Source organism: Aulostomus chinensis, chromosome 4 (genome assembly GCF_037954235.1).
Source record: "Aulostomus chinensis isolate RoL2024-O1b breed Wild chromosome 4, RoL_Achi_v1.0, whole genome shotgun sequence".
NCBI classification, from domain to species: domain Eukaryota; kingdom Metazoa; phylum Chordata; class Actinopteri; order Syngnathiformes; family Aulostomidae; genus Aulostomus; species Aulostomus chinensis.
In genome coordinates, this window is record NC_141323.1 from 31,600,640 (window position 1) to 31,624,336 (window position 23,697).

At 45.8% G+C, this 23,697-nt stretch overlaps 40 non-coding genes and 7 pseudogenes across 40 annotated transcripts; all 47 read right to left on the reverse strand.

Annotated features, from left to right (window-relative positions):
* Nucleotides 1-126: 126 nt before the first annotated feature.
* LOC147266982 (5S ribosomal RNA) lies at nucleotides 127-245 on the reverse strand (annotated as a pseudogene).
* Nucleotides 246-554: 309 nt separating this feature from the next.
* On the reverse strand, nucleotides 555-673 carry LOC147266983 (5S ribosomal RNA; annotated as a pseudogene).
* A 310-nt stretch (nucleotides 674-983) lies between these two features.
* Nucleotides 984-1,102, reverse strand: LOC147266984 (5S ribosomal RNA). Its single transcript, XR_015114515.1, has one exon. It is a non-coding gene; the product is annotated as a 5S ribosomal RNA (ribosomal RNA).
* A 309-nt stretch (nucleotides 1,103-1,411) lies between these two features.
* LOC147266985 (5S ribosomal RNA) lies at nucleotides 1,412-1,530 on the reverse strand. Its single transcript, XR_015113130.1, has one exon. It is a non-coding gene; the product is annotated as a 5S ribosomal RNA (ribosomal RNA).
* Nucleotides 1,531-1,840: 310 nt separating this feature from the next.
* Nucleotides 1,841-1,959, reverse strand: LOC147266986 (5S ribosomal RNA). The gene has a single exon (XR_015112852.1). It is a non-coding gene; the product is annotated as a 5S ribosomal RNA (ribosomal RNA).
* A 309-nt stretch (nucleotides 1,960-2,268) lies between these two features.
* Nucleotides 2,269-2,387, reverse strand: LOC147266987 (5S ribosomal RNA). The gene has a single exon (XR_015112731.1). It is a non-coding gene; the product is annotated as a 5S ribosomal RNA (ribosomal RNA).
* A 309-nt stretch (nucleotides 2,388-2,696) lies between these two features.
* LOC147266988 (5S ribosomal RNA) lies at nucleotides 2,697-2,815 on the reverse strand. Its single transcript, XR_015114120.1, has one exon. It is a non-coding gene; the product is annotated as a 5S ribosomal RNA (ribosomal RNA).
* A 308-nt stretch (nucleotides 2,816-3,123) lies between these two features.
* LOC147266989 (5S ribosomal RNA) lies at nucleotides 3,124-3,242 on the reverse strand. Its single transcript, XR_015115543.1, has one exon. It is a non-coding gene; the product is annotated as a 5S ribosomal RNA (ribosomal RNA).
* Nucleotides 3,243-3,551: 309 nt separating this feature from the next.
* Nucleotides 3,552-3,670, reverse strand: LOC147266990 (5S ribosomal RNA). The gene has a single exon (XR_015115078.1). It is a non-coding gene; the product is annotated as a 5S ribosomal RNA (ribosomal RNA).
* A 310-nt stretch (nucleotides 3,671-3,980) lies between these two features.
* On the reverse strand, nucleotides 3,981-4,099 carry LOC147266991 (5S ribosomal RNA). Its single transcript, XR_015113019.1, has one exon. It is a non-coding gene; the product is annotated as a 5S ribosomal RNA (ribosomal RNA).
* Nucleotides 4,100-4,408: 309 nt separating this feature from the next.
* LOC147266992 (5S ribosomal RNA) lies at nucleotides 4,409-4,527 on the reverse strand. The gene has a single exon (XR_015112857.1). It is a non-coding gene; the product is annotated as a 5S ribosomal RNA (ribosomal RNA).
* Nucleotides 4,528-4,836: 309 nt separating this feature from the next.
* On the reverse strand, nucleotides 4,837-4,955 carry LOC147266993 (5S ribosomal RNA). Its single transcript, XR_015115106.1, has one exon. It is a non-coding gene; the product is annotated as a 5S ribosomal RNA (ribosomal RNA).
* A 310-nt stretch (nucleotides 4,956-5,265) lies between these two features.
* Nucleotides 5,266-5,384, reverse strand: LOC147266994 (5S ribosomal RNA). Its single transcript, XR_015114637.1, has one exon. It is a non-coding gene; the product is annotated as a 5S ribosomal RNA (ribosomal RNA).
* A 309-nt stretch (nucleotides 5,385-5,693) lies between these two features.
* Nucleotides 5,694-5,812, reverse strand: LOC147266995 (5S ribosomal RNA). Its single transcript, XR_015114516.1, has one exon. It is a non-coding gene; the product is annotated as a 5S ribosomal RNA (ribosomal RNA).
* Nucleotides 5,813-6,121: 309 nt separating this feature from the next.
* On the reverse strand, nucleotides 6,122-6,240 carry LOC147266996 (5S ribosomal RNA). Its single transcript, XR_015113131.1, has one exon. It is a non-coding gene; the product is annotated as a 5S ribosomal RNA (ribosomal RNA).
* A 310-nt stretch (nucleotides 6,241-6,550) lies between these two features.
* Nucleotides 6,551-6,669, reverse strand: LOC147266997 (5S ribosomal RNA). Its single transcript, XR_015112853.1, has one exon. It is a non-coding gene; the product is annotated as a 5S ribosomal RNA (ribosomal RNA).
* A 309-nt stretch (nucleotides 6,670-6,978) lies between these two features.
* LOC147266998 (5S ribosomal RNA) lies at nucleotides 6,979-7,097 on the reverse strand. Its single transcript, XR_015112732.1, has one exon. It is a non-coding gene; the product is annotated as a 5S ribosomal RNA (ribosomal RNA).
* Nucleotides 7,098-7,406: 309 nt separating this feature from the next.
* On the reverse strand, nucleotides 7,407-7,525 carry LOC147266999 (5S ribosomal RNA). The gene has a single exon (XR_015114121.1). It is a non-coding gene; the product is annotated as a 5S ribosomal RNA (ribosomal RNA).
* Nucleotides 7,526-7,833: 308 nt separating this feature from the next.
* Nucleotides 7,834-7,952, reverse strand: LOC147267000 (5S ribosomal RNA). The gene has a single exon (XR_015115544.1). It is a non-coding gene; the product is annotated as a 5S ribosomal RNA (ribosomal RNA).
* A 309-nt stretch (nucleotides 7,953-8,261) lies between these two features.
* Nucleotides 8,262-8,380, reverse strand: LOC147267001 (5S ribosomal RNA). Its single transcript, XR_015115079.1, has one exon. It is a non-coding gene; the product is annotated as a 5S ribosomal RNA (ribosomal RNA).
* Nucleotides 8,381-8,690: 310 nt separating this feature from the next.
* On the reverse strand, nucleotides 8,691-8,809 carry LOC147267002 (5S ribosomal RNA). The gene has a single exon (XR_015113020.1). It is a non-coding gene; the product is annotated as a 5S ribosomal RNA (ribosomal RNA).
* Nucleotides 8,810-9,118: 309 nt separating this feature from the next.
* Nucleotides 9,119-9,237, reverse strand: LOC147267003 (5S ribosomal RNA). The gene has a single exon (XR_015112868.1). It is a non-coding gene; the product is annotated as a 5S ribosomal RNA (ribosomal RNA).
* A 309-nt stretch (nucleotides 9,238-9,546) lies between these two features.
* Nucleotides 9,547-9,665, reverse strand: LOC147267004 (5S ribosomal RNA). Its single transcript, XR_015115107.1, has one exon. It is a non-coding gene; the product is annotated as a 5S ribosomal RNA (ribosomal RNA).
* Nucleotides 9,666-9,975: 310 nt separating this feature from the next.
* Nucleotides 9,976-10,094, reverse strand: LOC147267005 (5S ribosomal RNA). Its single transcript, XR_015114648.1, has one exon. It is a non-coding gene; the product is annotated as a 5S ribosomal RNA (ribosomal RNA).
* A 309-nt stretch (nucleotides 10,095-10,403) lies between these two features.
* LOC147267006 (5S ribosomal RNA) lies at nucleotides 10,404-10,522 on the reverse strand. Its single transcript, XR_015115555.1, has one exon. It is a non-coding gene; the product is annotated as a 5S ribosomal RNA (ribosomal RNA).
* Nucleotides 10,523-10,831: 309 nt separating this feature from the next.
* On the reverse strand, nucleotides 10,832-10,950 carry LOC147267007 (5S ribosomal RNA; annotated as a pseudogene).
* Nucleotides 10,951-11,260: 310 nt separating this feature from the next.
* Nucleotides 11,261-11,379, reverse strand: LOC147267008 (5S ribosomal RNA). Its single transcript, XR_015114659.1, has one exon. It is a non-coding gene; the product is annotated as a 5S ribosomal RNA (ribosomal RNA).
* Nucleotides 11,380-11,688: 309 nt separating this feature from the next.
* Nucleotides 11,689-11,807, reverse strand: LOC147267009 (5S ribosomal RNA). The gene has a single exon (XR_015115556.1). It is a non-coding gene; the product is annotated as a 5S ribosomal RNA (ribosomal RNA).
* A 309-nt stretch (nucleotides 11,808-12,116) lies between these two features.
* Nucleotides 12,117-12,235, reverse strand: LOC147267010 (5S ribosomal RNA; annotated as a pseudogene).
* A 310-nt stretch (nucleotides 12,236-12,545) lies between these two features.
* Nucleotides 12,546-12,664, reverse strand: LOC147267011 (5S ribosomal RNA). Its single transcript, XR_015113596.1, has one exon. It is a non-coding gene; the product is annotated as a 5S ribosomal RNA (ribosomal RNA).
* Nucleotides 12,665-12,973: 309 nt separating this feature from the next.
* LOC147267012 (5S ribosomal RNA) lies at nucleotides 12,974-13,092 on the reverse strand. Its single transcript, XR_015114981.1, has one exon. It is a non-coding gene; the product is annotated as a 5S ribosomal RNA (ribosomal RNA).
* A 310-nt stretch (nucleotides 13,093-13,402) lies between these two features.
* LOC147267013 (5S ribosomal RNA) lies at nucleotides 13,403-13,521 on the reverse strand. Its single transcript, XR_015113371.1, has one exon. It is a non-coding gene; the product is annotated as a 5S ribosomal RNA (ribosomal RNA).
* A 310-nt stretch (nucleotides 13,522-13,831) lies between these two features.
* LOC147267014 (5S ribosomal RNA) lies at nucleotides 13,832-13,950 on the reverse strand. The gene has a single exon (XR_015114122.1). It is a non-coding gene; the product is annotated as a 5S ribosomal RNA (ribosomal RNA).
* Nucleotides 13,951-14,260: 310 nt separating this feature from the next.
* Nucleotides 14,261-14,379, reverse strand: LOC147267015 (5S ribosomal RNA). Its single transcript, XR_015115470.1, has one exon. It is a non-coding gene; the product is annotated as a 5S ribosomal RNA (ribosomal RNA).
* A 310-nt stretch (nucleotides 14,380-14,689) lies between these two features.
* Nucleotides 14,690-14,808, reverse strand: LOC147267016 (5S ribosomal RNA; annotated as a pseudogene).
* A 310-nt stretch (nucleotides 14,809-15,118) lies between these two features.
* LOC147267017 (5S ribosomal RNA) lies at nucleotides 15,119-15,237 on the reverse strand. The gene has a single exon (XR_015115003.1). It is a non-coding gene; the product is annotated as a 5S ribosomal RNA (ribosomal RNA).
* A 310-nt stretch (nucleotides 15,238-15,547) lies between these two features.
* LOC147267018 (5S ribosomal RNA) lies at nucleotides 15,548-15,666 on the reverse strand. The gene has a single exon (XR_015113415.1). It is a non-coding gene; the product is annotated as a 5S ribosomal RNA (ribosomal RNA).
* Nucleotides 15,667-15,976: 310 nt separating this feature from the next.
* On the reverse strand, nucleotides 15,977-16,095 carry LOC147267019 (5S ribosomal RNA). The gene has a single exon (XR_015114123.1). It is a non-coding gene; the product is annotated as a 5S ribosomal RNA (ribosomal RNA).
* Nucleotides 16,096-16,405: 310 nt separating this feature from the next.
* Nucleotides 16,406-16,524, reverse strand: LOC147267020 (5S ribosomal RNA). The gene has a single exon (XR_015114670.1). It is a non-coding gene; the product is annotated as a 5S ribosomal RNA (ribosomal RNA).
* A 309-nt stretch (nucleotides 16,525-16,833) lies between these two features.
* Nucleotides 16,834-16,952, reverse strand: LOC147267021 (5S ribosomal RNA). Its single transcript, XR_015112879.1, has one exon. It is a non-coding gene; the product is annotated as a 5S ribosomal RNA (ribosomal RNA).
* A 309-nt stretch (nucleotides 16,953-17,261) lies between these two features.
* On the reverse strand, nucleotides 17,262-17,380 carry LOC147267022 (5S ribosomal RNA). The gene has a single exon (XR_015114982.1). It is a non-coding gene; the product is annotated as a 5S ribosomal RNA (ribosomal RNA).
* A 310-nt stretch (nucleotides 17,381-17,690) lies between these two features.
* Nucleotides 17,691-17,809, reverse strand: LOC147267023 (5S ribosomal RNA). Its single transcript, XR_015114682.1, has one exon. It is a non-coding gene; the product is annotated as a 5S ribosomal RNA (ribosomal RNA).
* Nucleotides 17,810-18,119: 310 nt separating this feature from the next.
* On the reverse strand, nucleotides 18,120-18,238 carry LOC147267024 (5S ribosomal RNA). The gene has a single exon (XR_015114124.1). It is a non-coding gene; the product is annotated as a 5S ribosomal RNA (ribosomal RNA).
* Nucleotides 18,239-18,548: 310 nt separating this feature from the next.
* Nucleotides 18,549-18,667, reverse strand: LOC147267025 (5S ribosomal RNA). The gene has a single exon (XR_015114456.1). It is a non-coding gene; the product is annotated as a 5S ribosomal RNA (ribosomal RNA).
* A 310-nt stretch (nucleotides 18,668-18,977) lies between these two features.
* On the reverse strand, nucleotides 18,978-19,096 carry LOC147267026 (5S ribosomal RNA). Its single transcript, XR_015114693.1, has one exon. It is a non-coding gene; the product is annotated as a 5S ribosomal RNA (ribosomal RNA).
* A 311-nt stretch (nucleotides 19,097-19,407) lies between these two features.
* LOC147267027 (5S ribosomal RNA) lies at nucleotides 19,408-19,526 on the reverse strand (annotated as a pseudogene).
* A 310-nt stretch (nucleotides 19,527-19,836) lies between these two features.
* Nucleotides 19,837-19,945, reverse strand: LOC147267028 (5S ribosomal RNA; annotated as a pseudogene).
* Nucleotides 19,946-23,697: the final 3,752 nt, after the last annotated feature.

Here is a 23,697-nt window from a genome sequence, read left to right on the forward strand (position 1 = left end):
TACACACTGCATGCCATTCCATTCCAAAGCTGTGGAGGGCGCTTCAAGAAAAGGTGTGTGAGGGAAGCTCGCTCATGCTGGTCCCCAAACACTCAAAGCTGCCCTTTCCTCACAATGAAACAAAAAAGCTTACAGCACCTGGCATTCCCAGGCAGTCTTCCATCCAAGTACTAACCAGGCCCGACCCTGCTTAGCTTCTGAGATCAGACGAGATCGGGCGTGTTAAGAGTGGTATGGCCATAAGCCTTTGACTCTGACACATATGGGCTCTATATCCATTTCACACAATTTACAACCTCAGAAAAAAAGTGATGCGCAACAGCCTCAGGGTCTTTTCACACGCCAAATACGTGTCCTGTCAATAAAAGAAAAGAATGTTGATGTCATCGAGAGAAAAGTACTGCATCTGCCATCTGTCTTCTTCAAATTAACCACTGCATGAAATTCCATTCGAAAGCTGCAGAGGGCGCTTCAAGAAAAGGTGAGTGAGGGAAGCTCGCTCATGCTGGTCCCCAAAGACTCAAAGCGGCCCTTTCCTCACAATGAAACAAATAAGCTTACAGCACCTGGTATTCCCAGGCGGTCTTCCTTCCAAGTACTAACAAGGCCCGACCATGCTAAGCTTCCGAGATCAGACGAGATCGGGCGTGTTCAGAGTGGTATGGCCGTAAGCCCTTGACTCTCACACACATGGGCTCTATATCCATTTCACTCACTTTACAACCTCAAAAAAAATGTGATGTGCAAACGCCTCACGGTCTTTTTACACACCAAATAGTTGTCCTGTCAATACAAAGAAAAGAATGTTGATGTCATCTAGAGAAAAGTACTGCATCTGCCATCTGTCTTCTTCAAATTAACCACTGCATGAAATTCCATTCCAAAGCTGCAGAGGGCGCTTCAAGAAAAGGTGTGTGAGGGAAGCTCGCTCATGCTGGTCCCCAAAGACTCAAAGCTGCCCTTTCCTCACAAAGAAATAAAAAAGCTTACAGCACCTGGTATTCCCAGGCGGTCTTCCATCCAAGTACTAACCAGGCCCGACCCTGCTTAGCTTCCGAGATCAGACGAGATTGGGCGTGTTCAGAGTGGTATGGCCATAAGCCTTTGACTCTGACACACATGGGCTCTATATCCATTTCACACAATTTACAACCTCAGAAAAAAAGTGATGCGCAACAGCCTCAGGGTCTTTTCACACGCCAAATCGGTGTCCTGTCAATAAAAGAAAAGAATGTTGATGTCATCGAGAGAAAAGTACTGCATCTGCCATCTGTCTTCTTCAAATTAACCACTGCATGAAATTCCATTCCAAAGCTGCAGAGGGCGCTTCAAGAAAAGGTGTGTGAGGGAAGCTCGCTCATGCTGGTCCCCAAAGACTCAAAGCGGCCCTTTCCTCACAATGAAACAAAAAAGCTTACAGCACCTGGTATTCCCAGGCGGTCTCCCATCCAAGTACTAACCAGGCCCGACCCTGCTAAGCTTCCGAGATCAGACGAGATCGGGCGTGTTCAGAGTGGTATGGCCGTAAGCCCTTGACTCTCACACACATGGGCTCTATATCCATTTCACTCACTTTACAACCTCAAAAAAAATGTGATGTGCAACAGCCTCACGGTCTTTTTACACACCAAATAGTTGTCCTGTCAATACAAAGAAAAGAATGTTGATGTCATCTAGAGAAAAGTACTGCATCTGCAATCTGTCTACTTCAAATTACACACTGCATGACATTCCATTCGAAAGCTGTGGAGGGCACTTCAAGAAAAGGTGTGTGAGGGAAGCTCGCTCATGCTGGTCCCCAAACACTCAAAGCTGCCCTTTCCTCACAATGAAACAAAAAAGCTTACAGCACCTGGTATTCCCAGGCAGTCTCCCATCGAAGTACTAACCAGGCCCGACCCTGCTTAGCTTCCGAGATCAGACGAGATCGGGCGTGTTCAGAGTGGTATGGCCGTAAGCCCTTGACTCTCACACACATGGGCTCTATATCCATTTCACACACTTTACAACCTCAGAAAAAAAGTGAAGCGCAACAGCCTCAGGGTCTTTTCACACGCCAAATAGGTGTCCTGTCAATAAAAGAAAAGAATGTTAATGTCATCTAGAGAAAAGTACTGCATCTGCCATCTGTCTACTTCAAATTAACCACTGCATGACATTCCATTCCAAAGCTGTGGAGGGCGCTTCAAGAAAAGGTGTGTGAGGGAAGCTCGCTCATGCTGGTCCCCAAAGACTCAAAGCTGCCCTTTCCTCACAAAGAAATAAAAAAGCTTACAGCACCTGGTATTCCCAGGCGGTCTTCCATCCAAGTACTAACCAGGCCCGACCCTGCTTAGCTTCCGAGATCAGACGAGATCGGGCGTGTTCAGAGTGGTATGGCCGTAAGCCCTTGACTCTGACACACATGGGCTCTATATCCATTTCACACAATTTACAAACTCAGAAAAAAAGTGATGCGCAACAGCCTCAGGGTCTTTTCACACGCCAAATCGGTGTCCTGTCAATAAAAGAAAAGAATGTTGATGTCATCGAGAGAAAAGTACTGCATCTGCCATCTGTCTTCTTCAAATTAACCACTGCATGAAATTCCATTCCAAAGCTGCAGAGGGCGCTTCAAGAAAAGGTGTGTGAGGGAAGCTCGCTCATGCTGGTCCCCAAAGACTCAAAGCGGCCCTTTCCTCACAATGAAACAAAAAAGCTTACAGCACCTGGTATTCCCAGGCGGTCTTCCATCCAAGTACTAACCAGGCCCGACCCTGCTAAGCTTCCGAGATCAGACGAGATCGGGCGTGTTCAGAGTGGTATGGCCGTAAGCCCTTGACTCTCACACACATGGGCTCTATATCCATTTCACTCACTTTACAACCTCAAAAAAAATGTGATGTGCAACAGCCTCACGGTCTTTTTACACACCAAATAGTTGTCCTGTCAATACAAAGAAAAAATGTTGATGTCATCTAGAGAAAAGTACTGCATCTGCAATCTGTCTACTTCAAATTACCCACTGCATGACATTCCATTCGAAAGCTGCAGAGGGCGCTTCAAGAAAATGTGTGTGAGGGAAGCTCGCTCATGCTGGTCCCCAAACACTCAAAGCTGCCCTTTCCTCACAATGAAAAAAAAAGCTTACAGCACCTGGTATTCCCAGGCGGTCTCCCATCCAAGTACTAACCAGGCCCAACCCTGATTAGCTTCCGAGATCAGACGAGATCGGGCGTGTTCAGAGTGGTATGGCCGTAAGCTCTTGACTCTCACACACATGGGCTCTATATCCATTTCACACACTTTACAACCTCAGAAAAAAAGTGATGCGCAACAGCCTCAGGGTCTTTTCACACGCTAAATCGGTGTCCTGTCAATAAAACAAAAGAATGTTGATGTCATCGAGAGAAAAGTACTGCATCTGCCATCTGTCTTCTTCAAATTACACACTGCATGATATTCCATTCGAAAGCTGCGGAGGGCGCTTCAAGAAAAGGTGTGTGAGGGAAGCTCGCTCATGCTGGTCCCCAAAGACTCAAAGCGGCCCTTTCCTCACAATGAAACAAAAAAGCTTACAGCACCTGGTATTCCCAGGCGGCCTTCCATCCAAGTACTAACCAGGCCCGACCCTGCTAAGCTTCCGAGATCAGACGAGATCGGGCGTGTTCAGAGGGGTATGGCCGTAAGCCCTTGACTCTCACACACATGGGCTCTATATCCATTTCACTCACTTTACAACCTCAAAAAAAATGTGATGTGCAAAAGCCTCACGGTCTTTTTACACACCAAATAGTTGTCCTGTCAATACAAAGAAAAAAATGTTGATGTCATCTAGAGAAAAGTACTGCATCTGCAATCTGTCTACTTCAAATTACACACTGCATGACATTCCATTCGAAAGCTGTGGAGGACGCTTCAAGAAAAGGTGTGTGAGGGAAGCTCGCTCATGCTGGTCCCCAAACACTCAAAGCTGCCCTTTCCTCACAATGAAACAAAAAAGCTTACAGCACCTGGTATTCCCAGGCGGTCTCCCATCCAAGTACTAACCAGGCCCGACCCTGCTTAGCTTCCGAGATCAGACGAGATCGGGCGTGTTCAGAGTGGTATGGTCGTAAGCCCTTGACTCTTACACACATGGGCTCTATATCCATTTCACTCACTTTACAACCTCAGAAAAAAAGTGAAGCGCAACAGCCTCAGGGTCTTTTCACACGCCAAATAGGTGTCCTGTCAATAAAAGAAAAGAATGTTGATGTCATCTAGAGAAAAGTACTGCATCTGCCATCTGTCTACTTCGAATTAACCACTGCATGACATTCCATTCCAAAGCTGTGGAGGGCGCTTCAAGAAAAGGTGTGTGAGGGAAGCTCGCTCATGCTGGTCCCAAAACACTCAAAGCTGCCCTTTCCTCACAATGAAACAAAAAAGCTTACAGCACCTGGTATTCCCAGGCGGTCTCCCATCCAAGTACTAACCAGGCCCAACCCTGCTTAGCTTCCGAGATCAGACGAGATCGGGCGTGTTCAGAGTGGTATGGCCGTAAGCTCTTGACTCTCACACACATGGGCTCTATATCCATTTCACACACTTTACAACCTCAGAAAAAAAGTGATGCGCAACAGCCTCAGGGTCTTTTCACACGCCAAATCGGTGTCATGTCAATAAAACAAAAGAATGTTGATGTCATCGAGAGAAAAGTACTGCATCTGCCATCTGTCTTCTTCAAATTAACCACTGCATGAAATTCCATTCCAAAGCTGCAGAGGGCCCTTCAAGAAAAGGTGTGTGAGGGAAGCTCGCTCATGCTGGTCCCCAAAGTCTCAAAGCGGCCCTTTCCTCACAATGAAACAAAAAGGCTTACAGTACCTGGTATTCCCAGGCGGTCTTCCATCCAAGTACTAACCAGGCCCGACCCTGCTAGGCTTCCGAGATCAGACGAGATCGGGCGTGTTCAGAGTGGTATGGCCGTAAGCCCTTGACTCTCACACACATGGGCTCTATATCCATTTCACTCACTTTACAACCTCAAAAAAAATGTGATGTGCAACAGCCTCACAGTCTTTTTACACACCAAATAGTTGTCCTGTCAATACAAAGAAAAGAATGTTGATGTCATCGAGAGAAAAGTACTGCATCTGCAATCTGTCGACTTCAAATTACACACTGCATGACATTCCATTCGAAAGCTGTGGAGGGCGCTTCAAGAAAAGGTGTGTGAGGGAAGCTCGCTCATGCTGGTCCCCAAACACTCAAAGCTGCCCTTTCCTCACAATGAAACAAAAAAGCTTACAGCACCTGGTATTCCCAGGCGGTCTCCCATCCAAGTACTAACCAGGCCCGACCCTGCTTAGCTTCCGAGATCAGACGAGATCGGGCGTGTTCAGAGTGGTATGGCCGTAAGCCCTTGACTCTTACACACATGGGCTCTATATCCATTTCACTCACTTTACAACCTCAGAAAAAAAGTGAAGCGCAACAGCCTCAGGGTCTTTTCACACGCCAAATAGGTGTCCTGTCAATAAAAGAAAAGAATGTTGATGTCATCTAGAGAAAAGAACTGCATCTGCCATCTGTCTACTTCAAATTAACCACTGCATGACATTCCATTCCAAAGCTGTGGAGGGCGCTTCAAGAAAAGGTGTGTGAGGGAAGCTCGCTCATGCTGGTCCCCAAAGACTCAAAGCTGCCCTTTCCTCACAAAGAAATAAAAAAGCTTACAGCACCTGGTATTCCCAGGCGGTCTTCCATCCAAGTACTAACCAGGCCCGACCCTGCTTAGCTTCCGAGATCAGACGAGATTGGGCGTGTTCAGAGTGGTATGGCCATAAGCCTTTGACTCTGACACACATGGGCTCTATATCCATTTCACACAATTTACAACCTCAGAAAAAAAGTGATGCGCAACAGCCTCAGGGTCTTTTCACACGCCAAATCGGTGTCCTGTCAATAAAAGAAAAGAATGTTGATGTCATCGAGAGAAAAGTACTGCATCTGCCATCTGTCTTCTTCAAATTAACCACTGCATGAAATTCCATTCCAAAGCTGCAGAGGGCGCTTCAAGAAAAGGTGTGTGAGGGAAGCTCGCTCATGCTGGTCCCCAAAGACTCAAAGCGGCCCTTTCCTCACAATGAAACAAAAAAGCTTACAGCACCTGGTATTCCCAGGCGGTCTCCCATCCAAGTACTAACCAGGCCCGACCCTGCTAAGCTTCCGAGATCAGACGAGATCGGGCGTGTTCAGAGTGGTATGGCCGTAAGCCCTTGACTCTCACACACATGGGCTCTATATCCATTTCACTCACTTTACAACCTCAAAAAAAATGTGATGTGCAACAGCCTCACGGTCTTTTTACACACCAAATAGTTGTCCTGTCAATACAAAGAAAAGAATGTTGATGTCATCTAGAGAAAAGTACTGCATCTGCAATCTGTCTACTTCAAATTACACACTGCATGACATTCCATTCGAAAGCTGTGGAGGGCACTTCAAGAAAAGGTGTGTGAGGGAAGCTCGCTCATGCTGGTCCCCAAACACTCAAAGCTGCCCTTTCCTCACAATGAAACAAAAAAGCTTACAGCACCTGGTATTCCCAGGCAGTCTCCCATCGAAGTACTAACCAGGCCCGACCCTGCTTAGCTTCCGAGATCAGACGAGATCGGGCGTGTTCAGAGTGGTATGGCCGTAAGCCCTTGACTCTCACACACATGGGCTCTATATCCATTTCACACACTTTACAACCTCAGAAAAAAAGTGAAGCGCAACAGCCTCAGGGTCTTTTCACACGCCAAATAGGTGTCCTGTCAATAAAAGAAAAGAATGTTAATGTCATCTAGAGAAAAGTACTGCATCTGCCATCTGTCTACTTCAAATTAACCACTGCATGACATTCCATTCCAAAGCTGTGGAGGGCGCTTCAAGAAAAGGTGTGTGAGGGAAGCTCGCTCATGCTGGTCCCCAAAGACTCAAAGCTGCCCTTTCCTCACAAAGAAATAAAAAAGCTTACAGCACCTGGTATTCCCAGGCGGTCTTCCATCCAAGTACTAACCAGGCCCGACCCTGCTTAGCTTCCGAGATCAGACGAGATCGGGCGTGTTCAGAGTGGTATGGCCGTAAGCCCTTGACTCTCACACACATGGGCTCTATATCCATTTCACACAATTTACAAACTCAGAAAAAAAGTGATGCGCAACAGCCTCAGGGTCTTTTCACACGCCAAATCGGTGTCCTGTCAATAAAAGAAAAGAATGTTGATGTCATCGAGAGAAAAGTACTGCATCTGCCATCTGTCTTCTTCAAATTAACCACTGCATGAAATTCCATTCCAAAGCTGCAGAGGGCGCTTCAAGAAAAGGTGTGTGAGGGAAGCTCGCTCATGCTGGTCCCCAAAGACTCAAAGCGGCCCTTTCCTCACAATGAAACAAAAAAGCTTACAGCACCTGGTATTCCCAGGCGGTCTTCCATCCAAGTACTAACCAGGCCCGACCCTGCTAAGCTTCCGAGATCAGACGAGATCGGGCGTGTTCAGAGTGGTATGGCCGTAAGCCCTTGACTCTCACACACATGGGCTCTATATCCATTTCACTCACTTTACAACCTCAAAAAAAATGTGATGTGCAACAGCCTCACGGTCTTTTTACACACCAAATAGTTGTCCTGTCAATACAAAGAAAAAATGTTGATGTCATCTAGAGAAAAGTACTGCATCTGCAATCTGTCTACTTCAAATTACCCACTGCATGACATTCCATTCGAAAGCTGCAGAGGGCGCTTCAAGAAAATGTGTGTGAGGGAAGCTCGCTCATGCTGGTCCCCAAACACTCAAAGCTGCCCTTTCCTCACAATGAAAAAAAAAGCTTACAGCACCTGGTATTCCCAGGCGGTCTCCCATCCAAGTACTAACCAGGCCCAACCCTGATTAGCTTCCGAGATCAGACGAGATCGGGCGTGTTCAGAGTGGTATGGCCGTAAGCTCTTGACTCTCACACACATGGGCTCTATATCCATTTCACACACTTTACAACCTCAGAAAAAAAGTGATGCGCAACAGCCTCAGGGTCTTTTCACACGCTAAATCGGTGTCCTGTCAATAAAACAAAAGAATGTTGATGTCATCGAGAGAAAAGTACTGCATCTGCCATCTGTCTTCTTCAAATTACACACTGCATGATATTCCATTCGAAAGCTGCGGAGGGCGCTTCAAGAAAAGGTGTGTGAGGGAAGCTCGCTCATGCTGGTCCCCAAAGACTCAAAGCGGCCCTTTCCTCACAATGAAACAAAAAAGCTTACAGCACCTGGTATTCCCAGGCGGCCTTCCATCCAAGTACTAACCAGGCCCGACCCTGCTAAGCTTCCGAGATCAGACGAGATCGGGCGTGTTCAGAGGGGTATGGCCGTAAGCCCTTGACTCTCACACACATGGACTCTATATCCATTTCACTCACTTTACAACCTCAAAAAAAATGTGATGTGCAAAAGCCTCACGGTCTTTTTACACACCAAATAGTTGTCCTGTCAATACAAAGAAAAAAATGTTGATGTCATCTAGAGAAAAGTACTGCATCTGCAATCTGTCTACTTCAAATTACACACTGCATGACATTCCATTCGAAAGCTGTGGAGGACGCTTCAAGAAAAGGTGTGTGAGGGAAGCTCGCTCATGCTGGTCCCCAAACACTCAAAGCTGCCCTTTCCTCACAATGAAACAAAAAAGCTTACAGCACCTGGTATTCCCAGGCGGTCTCCCATCCAAGTACTAACCAGGCCCGACCCTGCTTAGCTTCCGAGATCAGACGAGATCGGGCGTGTTCAGAGTGGTATGGTCGTAAGCCCTTGACTCTTACACACATGGGCTCTATATCCATTTCACTCACTTTACAACCTCAGAAAAAAAGTGAAGCGCAACAGCCTCAGGGTCTTTTCACACGCCAAATAGGTGTCCTGTCAATAAAAGAAAAGAATGTTGATGTCATCTAGAGAAAAGTACTGCATCTGCCATCTGTCTACTTCGAATTAACCACTGCATGACATTCCATTCCAAAGCTGTGGAGGGCGCTTCAAGAAAAGGTGTGTGAGGGAAGCTCGCTCATGCTGGTCCCAAAACACTCAAAGCTGCCCTTTCCTCACAATGAAACAAAAAAGCTTACAGCACCTGGTATTCCCAGGCGGTCTCCCATCCAAGTACTAACCAGGCCCAACCCTGCTTAGCTTCCGAGATCAGACGAGATCGGGCGTGTTCAGAGTGGTATGGCCGTAAGCTCTTGACTCTCACACACATGGGCTCTATATCCATTTCACACACTTTACAACCTCAGAAAAAAAGTGATGCGCAACAGCCTCAGGGTCTTTTCACACGCCAAATCGGTGTCATGTCAATAAAACAAAAGAATGTTGATGTCATCGAGAGAAAAGTACTGCATCTGCCATCTGTCTTCTTCAAATTAACCACTGCATGAAATTCCATTCCAAAGCTGCAGAGGGCCCTTCAAGAAAAGGTGTGTGAGGGAAGCTCGCTCATGCTGGTCCCCAAAGTCTCAAAGCGGCCCTTTCCTCACAATGAAACAAAAAGGCTTACAGTACCTGGTATTCCCAGGCGGTCTTCCATCCAAGTACTAACCAGGCCCGACCCTGCTAGGCTTCCGAGATCAGACGAGATCGGGCGTGTTCAGAGTGGTATGGCCGTAAGCCCTTGACTCTCACACACATGGGCTCTATATCCATTTCACTCACTTTACAACCTCAAAAAAAATGTGATGTGCAACAGCCTCACAGTCTTTTTACACACCAAATAGTTGTCCTGTCAATACAAAGAAAAGAATGTTGATGTCATCGAGAGAAAAGTACTGCATCTGCAATCTGTCGACTTCAAATTACACACTGCATGACATTCCATTCGAAAGCTGTGGAGGGCGCTTCAAGAAAAGGTGTGTGAGGGAAGCTCGCTCATGCTGGTCCCCAAACACTCAAAGCTGCCCTTTCCTCACAATGAAACAAAAAAGCTTACAGCACCTGGTATTCCCAGGCGGTCTCCCATCCAAGTACTAACCAGGCCCGACCCTGCTTAGCTTCCGAGATCAGACGAGATCGGGCGTGTTCAGAGTGGTATGGCCGTAAGCCCTTGACTCTTACACACATGGGCTCTATATCCATTTCACTCACTTTACAACCTCAGAAAAAAAGTGAAGCGCAACAGCCTCAGGGTCTTTTCACACGCCAAATAGGTGTCCTGTCAATAAAAGAAAAGAATGTTGATGTCATCTAGAGAAAAGAACTGCATCTGCCATCTGTCTACTTCAAATTAACCACTGCATGACATTCCATTCCAAAGCTGTGGAGGGCGCTTCAAGAAAAGGTGTGTGAGGGAAGCTCGCTCATGCTGGTCCCAAAACACTCAAAGCTGCCCTTTCCTCACAATGAAACAAAAAAGCTTACAGCACCTGGTATTCCCAGGCGGTCTCCCATCCAAGTACTAACCAGGCCCAACCCTGCTTAGCTTCCGAGATCAGACGAGATCGAGCGTGTTCAGAGTGGTATGGCCGTAAGCTCTTGACTCTCACACACATGGGCTCTATATCCATTTCACACAATTTACAACCTCAGAAAAAAAGTGAAGCGCAACAGCCTCAGGGTCTTTTCACACGCCAAATACGTGTCCTGTCAAAAAAACAAAAGAATGTTGATGTCATCGAGAGAAAAGTACTGCATCTGCCATTTGTCTTCTTCAAATTAACCACTGCATGAAATTCCATTCCAAAGCTGCAGAGGGCCCTTCAAGAAAAGGTGTGTGAGGGAAGCTCGCTCATGCTGGTCCCCAAACACTCAAAGCGGCCCTTTCCTCACAATGAAACAAAAAAGCTTACAGCACCTGGTATTCCCAGGCGGTCTTCCATCCAAGTACAAACCAGGCCCGACCTTGCTAAGCTTCCGAGATCAGACGAGATCGGGCGTGTTCAGAGTGGTATGGCCGTAAGCCCTTGACTCTCACACACATGGGCTCTATATCCATTTCACTCACTTTACAACCTCAAAAAAAATGTGATGTGCAACAGCCTCACAGTCTTTTTACACACCAAATAGTTGTCCTGTCAATACAAAGAAAAGAATGTTGATGTCATCGAGAGAAAAGTACTGCATCTGCAATCTGTCGACTTCAAATTACACACTGCATGACATTCCATTCGAAAGCTGTGGAGGGCGCTTCAAGAAAAGGTGTGTGAGGGAAGCTCGCTCATGCTGGTCCCCAAACACTCAAAGCTGCCCTTTCCTCACAATGAAACAAAAAAGCTTACAGCACCTGGTATTCCCAGGCGGTCTCCCATCCAAGTACTAACCAGGCCCGACCCTGCTTAGCTTCCGAGATCAGACGAGATCGGGCGTGTTCAGAGTGGTATGGCCGTAAGCCCTTGACTCTTACACACATGGGCTCTATATCCATTTCACTCACTTTACAACCTCAGAAAAAAAGTGAAGCGCAACAGCCTCAGGGTCTTTTCACACGCCAAATAGGTGTCCTGTCAATAAAAGAAAAGAATGTTGATGTCATCTAGAGAAAAGAACTGCATCTGCCATCTGTCTACTTCAAATTAACCACTGCATGACATTCCATTCCAAAGCTGTGGAGGGCGCTTCAAGAAAAGGTGTGTGAGGGAAGCTCGCTCATGCTGGTCCCAAAACACTCAAAGCTGCCCTTTCCTCACAATGAAACAAAAAAGCTTACAGCACCTGGTATTCCCAGGCGGTCTCCCATCCAAGTACTAACCAGGCCCAACCCTGCTTAGCTTCCGAGATCAGACGAGATCGAGCGTGTTCAGAGTGGTATGGCCGTAAGCTCTTGACTCTCACACACATGGGCTCTATATCCATTTCACACAATTTACAACCTCAGAAAAAAAGTGAAGCGCAACAGCCTCAGGGTCTTTTCACACGCCAAATACGTGTCCTGTCAAAAAAACAAAAGAATGTTGATGTCATCGAGAGAAAAGTACTGCATCTGCCATTTGTCTTCTTCAAATTAACCACTGCATGAAATTCCATTCCAAAGCTGCAGAGGGCCCTTCAAGAAAAGGTGTGTGAGGGAAGCTCGCTCATGCTGGTCCCCAAACACTCAAAGCGGCCCTTTCCTCACAATGAAACAAAAAAGCTTACAGCACCTGGTATTCCCAGGCGGTCTTCCATCCAAGTACAAACCAGGCCCGACCTTGCTAAGCTTCCGAGATCAGACGAGATCGGGCGTGTTCAGAGTGGTATGGCCGTAAGCCCTTGACTCTCACACACATGGGCTCTATATCCATTTCACTCACTTTACAACCTCAAAAAAAATGTGATGTGCAACAGCCTCACAGTCTTTTTACACACCAAATAGTTGTCCTGTCAATACAAAGAAAAGAATGTTGATGTCATCTAGAGAAAAGTACTGCATCTGCAATCTGTCTACTTCAAATTACACACTGCATGACATTCCATTCGAAAGCTGTGGAGGGCGCTTCAAGAAAAGGTGTGTGAGGGAAGCACGCTCATGCTGGTCCCCAAACACTCAAAGCTGCCCTTTCCTCACAATGAAAAAAAAAAGCTTACAGCGCCTGGTATTCCCAGGCGGTCTCCCATCCAAGTACTAACAAGGCCCGACCCTGCTTAGCTTCCGAGATCAGACGAGATCGGGCGTGTTCAGAGTGGTATGGCCGTAAGCCCTTGGCTCTCACACACATGGGCTCTATATCCATTTCACTCACTTTACAACCTCAGAAAAAAAGTGAAGCGCAACAGCCTCAGGGTCTTTTCACACGCCAAATCGGTGTCATGTCAATAAAATAAAAGAATGTTGATGTCATCGAGAGAAAAGTACTGCATCTGCCATTTGTCTTCTTCAAATTAACCACTGCATGAAATTCCATTCCAAAGCTGCAGAGGGCCCTTCAAGAAAAGGTGTGTGAGGGAAGCTCGCTCATGCTGGTCCCCAAACACTCAAAGCGGCCCTTTCCTCACAATGAAACAAAAAAGCTTACAGCACCTGGTATTCCCAGGCGGTCTTCCATCCAAGTACTAACCAGGCCCGACCTTGCTAAGCTTCCGAGATCAGACGAGATCGGGCGTGTTCAGAGTGGTATGGCCGTAAGCCCTTGACTCTGACACACATGGGCTCTATATCCATTTCACTCACTTTACAACCTCAAAAAAAATGTGATGTGCAACAGCCTCACAGTCTTTTTACACACCAAATAGTTGTCCTGTCAATACAAAGAAAAGAATGTTGATGTCATCTAGAGAAAAGTACTGCATCTGCAATCTGTCTACTTCAAATTACACACTGCATGACATTCCATTCGAAAGCTGTGGAGGGCGCTTCAAGAAAAGGTGTGTGAGGGAAGCTCGCTCATGCTGGTCCCCAAACACTCAAAGCTGCCCTTTCCTCACAATGAAACAAAAAAGCTTACAGCAGCTGGTATTCCCAGGCGGTCTCCCATCCAAGTACTAACCAGGCCCGACCCTGCTTAGCTTCCGAGATCAGACGAGATCGGGCGTGTTCAGAGTGGTATGGCCGTAAGCCCTTGACTCTGACACACATGGGCTCTATATCCATTTCACACACTTTACAACCTCAGAAAAAAAGTGATGCGCAACAGCCTCAGGGTCTTTTCACACGCCAAATCGGTGTCCTGTCAATAAAAGAAAAGAATGTTGATGTCATCGAGAGAAAAGTACTGCATCTGCCATCTGTCTTCTTCAAATTAACCACTGCATGAAATTCCATTCCAAAGCTGCAGAAAGGTGCTTCAAGAAAAGGTGTGTGAGGGAAGCTCGCTCATGCTGGTCCCCAAAGACTCAAAGCGGCCCTTTCCTCACAATGAAACAAAAAAGCTTACAGCACCTGGTATTCCCAGGCGGTCTTCCATCCAAGTACTAACCAGGCCCGACCCTGCTAAGCTTCCGAGATCAGACGAGATCGGGCGTGTTCAGAGTGGTATGGCCGTAAGCCCTTGACTCTCACACACATGGGCTCTATATCCATTTCACTCACTTTACAACCTCAAAAAAAATGTGATGTGCAACAGCCTCACAGTCTTTTTACACACCAAATAGTTGTCCTGTCAATACAAAGAAAAGAATGTTGATGTCATCTAGAGAAAAGTACTGCATCTGCAATCTGTCTACTTCAAATTACACACTGCATGACATTCCATTCGAAAGCTGTGGAGGGCGCTTCAAGAAAAGGTGTGTGAGGGAAGCTCGCTCATGCTGGTCCCCAAACACTCAAAGCTGCCCTTTCCTCACAATGAAAAAAAAAAGCTTACAGCACCTGGTATTCCCAGGCGGTCTCCCATCCAAGTACTAACCAGGCCCGACCCTGCTTAGCTTCCGAGATCAGACGAGATCGGGCGTGTTCAGAGTGGTATGGCCATAAGCCTTTGACTGTGACACACATGGGCTCTATATCCATTTCACACAATTTACAACCTCAGAAAAAAAGTGATGCGCAAAAGCCTCAGGGTCTTTTTACACACCAAATAGTTGTCCTGTCAATACAAAGAAAAAAATGTTGATGTCATCGAGAGAAAAGTACTGCATCTGCAATCTGTCTACTTCAAATTACACACTGCATGACATTCCATTCGAAAGCTGTGGAGGGCGCTTCAAGAAAAGGTGTGTGAGGGAAGCTCGCTCATGCTGGTCCCCAAACACTCAAAGCTGCCCTTTCCTCACAATGAAACAAAAAAGCTTACAGCACCTGGCATTCCCAGGCAGTCTTCCATCCAAGTACTAACCAGGCCCGACCCTGCTTAGCTTCTGAGATCAGACGAGATCGGGCGTGTTAAGAGTGGTATGGCCATAAGCCTTTGACTCTGACACATATGGGCTCTATATCCATTTCACACAATTTACAACCTCAGAAAAAAAGTGATGCGCAACAGCCTCAGGGTCTTTTCACACGCCAAATCGGTGTCCTGTCAATAAAAGAAAAGAATGTTGATGTCATCGAGAGAAAAGTACTGCATCTGCCATCTGTCTTCTTCAAATTAACCACTGCATGAAATTCCATTCCAAAGCTGCAGAAAGGTGCTTCAAGAAAAGGTGTGTGAGGGAAGCTCGCTCATGCTGGTCCCCAAAGACTCAAAGCGGCCCTTTCCTCACAATGAAACAAAAAAGCTTACAGCACCTGGTATTCCCAGGCGGTCTTCCATCCAAGTACTAACCAGGCCCGACCCTGCTAAGCTTCCGAGATCAGACGAGATCGGGCGTGTTCAGATTGGTATGGCCGTAAGCCCTTGACTCTCACACACATGGGCTCTATATCCATTTCACTCACTTTACAACCTCAAAAAAAATGTGATGTGCAACAGCCTCACAGTCTTTTTACACACCAAATAGTTGTCCTGTCAATACAAAGAAAAGAATGTTGATGTCATCTAGAGAAAAGTACTGCATCTGCAATCTGTCTACTTCAAATTACACACTGCATGACATTCCATTCGAAAGCTGTGGAGGGCGCTTCAAGAAAAGGTGTGTGAGGGAAGCTCGCTCATGCTGGTCCCAAAACACTCAAAGCTGCCCTTTCCTCACAATGAAAAAAAAAAGCTTACAGCACCTGGTATTCCCAGGCTGTCTCCCATCCAAGTACTAACCAGGCCCGACCCTGCTTAGCTTCCGAGATCAGACGAGATCGGGCGTGTTCAGAGTGGTATGGCCGTAAGCTCTTGACTCTCACACACATGGGCTCTATATCCATTTCACACAATTTACAACCTCAGAAAAAAAGTGATGCGCAACAGCCTCAGGGTCTTTTCACACGCCAAATCGGTGTCCTGTCAATAAAAGAAAAGAATGTTGATGTCATCGAGAGAAAAGTACTGCATCTGCCATCTGTCTTCTTCAAATTAACCACTGCATGAAATTCCATTCCAAAGCTGCAGAAAGGTGCTTCAAGAAAAGGTGTGTGAGGGAAGCTCGCTCATGCTGGTCCCCAAAGACTCAAAGCGGCCCTTTCCTCACAATGAAACAAAAAAGCTTACAGCACCTGGTATTCCCAGGCGGTCTTCCATCCAAGTACTAACCAGGCCCGACCCTGCTAAGCTTCCGAGATCAGACGAGATCGGGCGTGTTCAGAGTGGTATGGCCGTAAGCCCTTGACTCTCACACACATGGGCTCTATATCCATTTCACTCACTTTACAACCTCAAAAAAAATGTGATGTGCAACAGCCTCACAGTCTTTTTACACACCAAATAGTTGTCCTGTCAATACAAAGAAAAGAATGTTGATGTCATCTAGAGAAAAGTACTGCATCTGCAATCTGTCTACTTCATATTACACACTGCATGACATTCCATTCGAAAGCTGTGGAGGGCGCTTCAAGAAAAGGTGTGTGAGGGAAGCTCGCTCATGCTGGTCCCCAAACACTCAAAGCTGCCCTTTCCTCACAATGAAACAAAAAAGCTTACAGCACCTGGTATTCCCAGGCGGTCTCCCATCCAAGTACTAACCAGGCCCGACCCTGCTTAGCTTCCGAGATCAGACGAGATCGGGCGTGTTCAGAGTGGTATGGCCGTAAGCCCTTGACTCTTACACACATGGGCTCTATATCCATTTCACTCACTTTACAACCTCAGAAAAAAAGTGAAGCGCAACAGCCTCAGGGTCTTTTCACACGCCAAATAGGTGTCCTGTCAATAAAAGAAAAGAATGTTGATGTCATCTAGAGAAAAGTACTGCATCTGCCATCTGTCTACTTCAAATTAACCACTGCATGACATTCCATTCCAAAGCTGTGGAGGGCGCTTCAAGAAAAGGTGTGTGAGGGAAGCTCGCTCATGCTGGTCCCAAAACACTCAAAGCTGCCCTTTCCTCACAATGAAACAAAAAAGCTTACAGCACCTGGTATTCCCAGGCGGTCTCCCATCCAAGTACTAACCAGGCCCAACCCTGCTTAGCTTCCGAGATCAGACGAGATCGGGCGTGTTCAGAGTGGTATGGCCGTAAGCTCTTGACTCTCCCACACATGGGCTCTATATCCATTTCACACACTTTACAACCTCAGAAAAAAAGTGATGCGCAACAGCCTCAGGGTCTTTTCACACGCCAAATCGGTGTCATGTCAATAAAACAAAAGAATGTTGATGTCATCGAGAGAAAAGTACTGCATCTGCCATCTGTCTTCTTCAAATTAACCACTGCATGAAATTCCATTCCAAAGCTGCAGAGGGCCCTTCAAGAAAAGGTGTGTGAGGGAAGCTCGCTCATGCTGGTCCCCAAACACTCAAAGCGGCCCTTTCCTCACAATGAAACAAAAAAGCTTACAGCACCTGGTATTCCCAGGCGGTCTTCCATCCAAGTACTAACCAGGCCCGACCTTGCTAAGCTTCCGAGATCAGACGAGATCGGGCGTGTTCAGAGTGGTATGGCCGTAAGCCCTTGACTCTGACACACATGGGCTCTATATCCATTTCACTCACTTTACAACCTCAAAAAAAATGTGATGTGCAACAGCCTCACAGTCTTTTTACACACCAAATAGTTGTCCTGTCAATACAAAGAAAAGAATGTTGATGTCATCTAGAGAAAAGTACTGCATCTGCAATCTGTCTACTTCAAATTACACACTGCATGACATTCCATTCGAAAGCTGTGGAGGGCGCTTCAAGAAAAGGTGTGTGAGGGAAGCTCGCTCATGCTGGTCCCCAAACACTCAAAGCTGCCCTTTCCTCACAATGAAACAAAAAAGCTTACAGCACCTGGTATTCCCAGGCGGTCTCCCATCCAAGTACTAACCAGGCCCGACCCTGCTTAGCTTCCGAGATCAGACGAGATCGGGCGTGTTCAGAGTGGTATGGCCGTAAGCCCTTGACGCTGACACACATGGGCTCTATATCCATTTCACACACTTTACAACCTCAGAAAAAAAGTGATGCGCAACAGCCTCAGGGTCTTTTCACACGCCAAATCGGTGTCCTGTCAATAAAAGAAAAGAATGTTGATGTCATCGAGAGAAAAGTACTGCATCTGCCATCTGTCTTCTTCAAATTAACCACTGCATGAAATTCCATTCCAAAGCTGCAGAAAGGTGCTTCAAGAAAAGGTGTGTGAGGGAAGCTCGCTCATGCTGATCCCCAAAGACTCAAAGCGGCCCTTTCCTCACAATGAAACAAAAAAGCTTACAGCACCTGGTATTCCCAGGCGGTCTTCCATCCAAGTACTAACCAGGCCCGACCCTGCTAAGCTTCCGAGATCAGACGAGATCGGGCGTGTTCAGAGTGGTATGGCCGTAAGCCCTTGACTCTCACACACATGGGCTCTATATCCATTTCACTCACTTTACAACCTCAAAAAAAATGTGATGTGCAACAGCCTCACAGTCTTTTTACACACCAAATAGTTGTCCTGTCAATACAAAGAAAAGAATGTTGATGTCATCTAGAGAAAAGTACTGCATCTGCAATCTGTCTACTTCAAATTACACACTGCATGACATTCCATTCGAAAGCTGTGGAGGGCGCTTCAAGAAAAGGTGTGTGAGGGAAGCTCGCTCATGCTGGTCCCCAAACACTCAAAGCTGCCCTTTCCTCACAATGAAAAAAAAAAGCTTACAGCACCTGGTATTCCCAGGCTGTCTCCCATCCAAGTACTAACCAGGCCCGACCCTGCTTAGCTTCCGAGATCAGACGAGATCGGGCGTGTTCAGAGTAGTATGGCCGTAAGCTCTTGACTCTCACACACATGGGCTCTATATCCATTTCACACACTTTACAACCTCAGAAAAAAAGTGAAGCGCAACAGCCTCAGGGTCTTTTCACACGCCAAATAGGTGTCCTGTCAATACAAAGAAAAGAATGTTGATGTCATCTAGAGAAAAGTACTGCATCTGCCATCTGTCTACTTCAAATTACACACTGCATGACATTCCATTCGAAAGCTGTGGAGGGCGCTTCAAGAAAAGGTGTGTGAGGGAAGCTCGCTCATGCTGGTCCCCAAACACTCAAAGCTGCCCTTTCCTCACAATGAAACAAAAAAGCTTACAGCACCTGGTATTCCCAGGCGGTCTCCCATCCAAGTACTAACCAGGCCCGACCCTGCTTAGCTTCCGAGATCAGACGAGATCGGGCGTGTTCAGAGTGGTATGGCCGTAAGCCCTTGACTCTGACACACATGGGCTCTATATCCATGACACACAATTTACAACCTCAGAAAAAAAGTGATGCGCAACAGCCTCACGGTCTTTTCAAACGTCAAATAGGTGTCCTGTCAATACAAAGAAAAGAATGTTGATGTCATCTAGAGAAAAGTACTACATCTGCCATCTGTCTACTTCAAATTACACGCTGCATGACATTCAATTTCAAAGCTGCAGAAAGGCGCTTCAAGAAAAGGTGTGTGAGGGAAGCTCACTCATGCTGGTCCCCAAAGACTCAAAGCTGCCCTTTCCTCACAAAGAAACAAAAAAGCTTACAGCACCTGGTATTTCCAGGCGGTCTTCCATCCAAGTACTAACCAGGCCCGACCCTGCTTAGCTTCCGAGATCAGAAGAGCTCGGGCGTGTTCAGAGTGGTATGGCCATAAGCCCTTGACTCTGACACACATGGGCTCTATATCCATTTCACTCACTTTACAACCTCAGAAAAAAAGTGATGCGCAACAGCCTCAGGGTCTTTTCACACGTTAAATAGGTGTCCTGTCAATACAAAGAAAAGAATGTTGATGTCATCGAGAGAAAAGTACTGCATCTGCCATCTGTCTTCTTCAAATTAACCACTGCATGACATTCCATTCCAAAGCTGCGAAAGGAGCTTCAAGAAAAGGTGTGTGAGGGAAGCTCGCTCATGCTGGTCCCCAAAGACTCAAAGCTGCCCTTTCCTCACAATGAAACAAAAAAGCTTACAGCACCTGGTATTCCCAGGCAGTCTCCCATCAAAGTACTAACCAGGCCCAACCCTGCTTAGCTTCCGAGATCCGGCGTGTTCAGAGTGGTAAGGCCGTAAGCCCTTGACTCTGACATACATGGGCTCTATATCCATTTCACTCACTTTACAACCTCAGAAAAAACGTGATGCGCAACAGCCTCAGGGACTTTTCACACGCCAAATAGGTGTCCTGTCAATATAAAGAAAAGAATGTTGATGTCATCTAGAGAAAAGTACTGCATCTGCCATCTGTCTTCTTCAAATTACACACTGCATGAAATTCCATTTCAAAGCTGCGGAAAGGCGCTTCAAGAAGAAGTGCGTGAGGGAAGCTCGCTCATGCTGGTCCCCAAAGACTCAAAGCTGCCCTTTCCTCAAGCTGAAGTTAAAAGAATTGCAAATTAATCCTTCACAGGTACTTGTTCACAGAGATGGATGAAATAAAAATTGAATATATTCTTGTATTATAAAAATACAATGAACTAAATTATTAACAATGAGTAAGAGGATTTTCAAAACAAAACAAACAGTGTCTTTCTTGGTTCTGAACTTTCGTTTCACTGAAAATCAAAATCTTTTTTAGTTGGATAGTTTCACATAAAATACCCTCAAGTCATCCTTTACACCTCAATTGTAAGGAAAAAAAGTTTCCTCTACAAAAGATAACCCTTTTGTTTTTTTAAAATATACATCATATTTAATCCCTTTCAGAATCCTTAAGTTACCTTCTAAACCGGTATTCTTTAATTTACAAAAACTAAAACTCAATATTTTACCTGTGGGCACACACACATTCATATGAAACACCTTAAATTTAATTTTTACCTGTTTCAGGCCTGTTTATTGAAGCTCGTGTGCGGTCGGGGCTTCACAACTGTAATGGCCGCTTCACTCGCAGCTGAGCACACAATAAAAGCAAGTGCATGTGTATGTTAGTCCTCAAAAATCCAGGGTTTTATTAGAAGGGGGAGAACGGGAATGGAGGATGAGAGTCTGAATGGTAATGGCAATGGCGGTGGAAGTCACAATCCAAACACTCACACGCAATGGCGGGACAGCGAAAGTCATGAAGAAGAAAACACAGCAGGACAAGGCACAGCAGAACAGCAGAGCCATCGGATGGAAACCCGTCTCTCTCTCTCCAATGTCCGTCTCCTTCAAGCATATTATCTTAATTTAGCCACAATTATCAAACATTATCTCGTGTCGAATTCGCATTACCTTTACTTTCGCTCCAAAAATATTACAACGCTAAAGCTACGATCTGCTGGCACATTAGCACGGAATGCTATCCCTAGCTAGCACGTCGCTAACCATGTACACATCCAGTCTCTTTTCACTATAACAGTTAGATAAAGCGCAAATACAGGCATAAATATTCACCTCTCGAAGGTCACACAGAAGTTTACATCAGGACCACCAGTCGTCGACCTCCAAAATAAACTTAAATGCTCTCCACACAAACGATGCCTCCCCTCTTAACTCTCTGATCATTGCCTCTGTTTCTCTCCCCATGCGCGCTAACTACTCACCTCACAAACCTGCGCCACTAGTCCCACCCCTTACACAGTAACTTTCCTCTCATTGGCTTTTGCGGTCTTAATACACCCAAAGATAAGACAGGAATGAAATGATTGACAGGTAACAATTGAGGTTACATATAAACACGGCTTCTTCCCCTCTCCTTATTCTCAGATCACTGATCTTTTACAGACTCAGAGAACTTAAAGACCTTTATATGAATTTATTTTTGAACTGTAAATAGTTTTACTTTTTAAATGTTACATATTATATTTATGCTTTTAACCTGCTCACATTATAACCAATTTTAAAGATCATGAACTCTATTTATTTTTGAACTTTTTAACACATCTCTTTATGCTTTTTATGCGATGTAATTTATTTGATTTTTGTACAGGGCTACGTGTTGTATGATAACAAGAGTGTATATTGTTTACAATGTGTTACAGTCAATGGGTGGCACGGTGGTACCGTTGTTAACAGTGTCGCCTCAAAGCAAGTTCAAGTCCTGGCTCGAGCACAGGTTCTTTCTGTGTGGTGTGTGCATGTTCTCTCCGTGCCTGCGTGGGTATTCTGTCTGCAATGGACTGGCTACCTGTCCAGGGTGAAACCTGCCTCTCACCTGAAAGCCACTGGGAAAGGCTCCAGCCTCCCCCTGCAACCCTTAACAGAAATAAGCTGGGATGCATGGAAGTATAGAAAGCGGATACAATGAAGCGCATACAAATTTTTCGAATGCATGAAAAAGTCTCACCTTTTGTTTTTTTCATATTGGTTAGTTTGGAAGCATGGAATTTCTGACAAAGCCTAAGTTTGTATTGTTTATTCACTGATTTTTCTGACAATTTACAAACAAAGCTTTCAAAACTGAGAGGACAAGCAGTGGTGTTTAAGATCAACACCCAACATGGGGCTTGAACCAACAACCCTGAGACTAAGAGTCTCATGCTCGACTGACTGAGCTAATCAGGTTACGTCAGTGTAAGTCCCATAGCATGAAGCGGTCAGAGTGAGAGACTCACAGTCCTGTGAGTGATCACCCACCCATCTATCCATCCATCCATCCATCCATCCGTCCATCCATCCATCCATCCATCCATTTTTCCGCTTATCCTGTTAAGTGTCACAGGGTGGGGCTGGAGCCTATCCCAGAGGGGACATTACCTTGGACAGGTCAGTGGTCCATCGCAGTCCACCGCAGCCAACAAATATTGACAGACAACCATTCACACTCACAGCCATACCTACGGTCAATTTAGAGTTGCATTTCCATTTGCATGTCTTTGGACTGTGGAAGGAAGCTGGAGTACCTGGAGAGAACCAGCACAGGGAAAACATGCAGACACTCTCAGGATTTATTCCAATGAAGCGCCTAAAAAAGGAGTGTTGGAACTCACTCAGATGAATGAGACATTATAAGCCATCAAATATATACATGTAGATATAGTGTTGGAGATCCAAAAAAACAGGGAGAAAAGAGAAGAGAAGAAGAAGAAGAAAAAAACAGCTTCTTTGACCAGATAACATAGTTGTCTATTTCAATGTTTGAGGTCTGAAAAAATAACTGATTAACTGTGAAATGTGATGGACAGGCAAGTACTTACTAGGATCAGGGCAGCTGGAAAATAGGCTCCTGCATCTGTAGGCAATATCAGAGACAAAGAAAAATCAACACAAATGAGCAGGCACTTGAACGATGCTAAAACCACTCTTTTTTAAACAAATACAACCACAGCTCCTGATCTATGGCCTTAAGTACACTGTAATCATGCCATCAGACAGACTCATGCCAGAGCAGTAGCCTAGCACAAGATGGAGGAACGTAATTGCATGTAAACACAGTCAGTGTGCACTCATCTTAATATGAACCGACTTAACTGTTGTGTGACACGTATATTGTGTGTACTGTAAAATGGTTCAGACTATCAGAAAGCTTCATGAATTCACAGGCAAAATACAGATGTCGCACACATTAATTTGTGGAGGCTCGAGATGTAAAAAGTAAAGTCATCTCTCTGTGTTTTTTGGATTAATTTGCAAGCATTTTCAACATTTTGGCTAGCTGCTAAATCTGGCTAGCATGATGTGCACCGAGTGTAATTATCAATGCAAATGTGGCAGGATGAGAGGTCCCATCCTAGCAGTGAGACTGGTTGGTGATGCCTGACTTGGCTTGTACCATCATTAGCCAACCAGTGTGAGGCGCTGCTCTATAAATAGGGTCAGCATCTACCTGGTCAATCTCTTGCTCTTGGGGTCCGCGGTCCTCCCACTTCCTGGTCACCTCGCTTCCGCCTCTGATCGCCTCACG